Genomic DNA, 1,738 nt, shown 5'->3' with positions numbered 1-1,738 from the left:
TAAACACAGGTATAAACTCCGTAATAAACACAGTAATAAACACAGGTATAAACACAGGTATAAACACAGTAATAAACACAGGTATAAACACAGGAATAAACACAGGTATGAACTCCGTAATAAACACAGGTATAAACACAGGAATAAACACAGGTATGAACTCCGTAATAAACACAGGAAGAAACACAGGTATAAACATAGGAATAAACACAGGTATAAACTCCGTAATAAACACAGGAAGAAACACAGGTATAAACACAGGAAGAAACAGTAATAAACACAGATATAAACACAGGTATAAACACAGGTATAAATACTGTTATAAACAGGTATAAACACAGTAATAAACACAATAATAAACACAGGTATAAACACAGGAAGGAACACAGGAATATACGCAGGTATAAACGCAGGTATAAACACAGGAATAAACACAGGTATAAACACAGGTATAAACACAGGATGAAACACAGGAAGGAACACAGGAAGGAACACAGGTATAAACGCAGGTATAAACACAGGTATAAACACATGTATAAACACAGTAATAAACACAGGAAGAAACACAGGAATAAACACAGTAATAAACATAGGAAGGAACACAGGTATAAACGCAGGTATAAACACAGGTATAAACACAGGTATAAACACAGGAATAAACACAGGAATAAACACAGTAATAAACGCAGGAAGAAACACAGGTATAAACACAGTAATAAACACAGGAATAAAAACAAGAAAAAACAGAGTAATAAACACAGGAATAAAAACAAGAAGAAGCACAGTAATAAACACAGGAAGAAACACAGTAATAAACATGGGGAAAAAACAGGTATAAACACAGGAAGGAACGCAGGAAGAAACGCAAACACAGGTATAAACACAGTAATAAACACAGGTATAAACACAGGTATAAACACAGGTATAAACACAGGAATAAACACAGGAATAAACACAGGAATAAACACAGGTATAAACACAGTAATAAACACAGGTATAAACACAGGTATAAACACAGTAATAATCACAGGAATGAAGACAGGAATAAACACAGTAATAAACACAGGTATAAACACAGTAATAAACACAGGAATAAACACAGGAATAAACACAGGTATAAACACAGTAATAAACACAGTAATTAACACAGGAACAAACACAGGAATAAACACCGTAATAAACACAGGAATAAACACCGTGATAAACATAGGAATAAACACAGGTATAAACACAGGTATGAACACAGTAATAAACACAGGTATAAACACAGTAATAAACACAGGTATAAACACAGGAAGGAACGCAGGAAGAAACGCAAACACAGGTATAAACACAGGTATAAACTCAGTAATAAACACAGGTATAAACACAGTAGTAAACACAGGAATAAACACCGTAATAAACACAGGAATAAACACAGGTATAAACACAGGAATAAAAACAGGAAGGAACACAGGAATAAATGCAGAAATAAACACAGGAAGAAACACAGGAAGAAACACAGGAAGGAACACAGGAAGGAACACAGGTTTAAACGCAGGTATAAACACAGGTATAAACACATGTATAAACACAGTAATAAACACAGGAATAAACACAGTAATAAACACAGGAATAAACACAGTAATAAACACAGGAAGGAACACAGGTATAAACACAGGTATAAACACAGTAATAAACATTCAGTTTGGTACAGCCAGAGTTAATATAACCTTAGCATTTAGTTTGGTACAGCGGG

The sequence above is a fragment of the Oncorhynchus mykiss genome, chromosome 3 (assembly GCF_013265735.2).
Source record: "Oncorhynchus mykiss isolate Arlee chromosome 3, USDA_OmykA_1.1, whole genome shotgun sequence".
NCBI classification, from domain to species: domain Eukaryota; kingdom Metazoa; phylum Chordata; class Actinopteri; order Salmoniformes; family Salmonidae; genus Oncorhynchus; species Oncorhynchus mykiss.
This window is presented reverse-complemented; position numbering follows the sequence as displayed.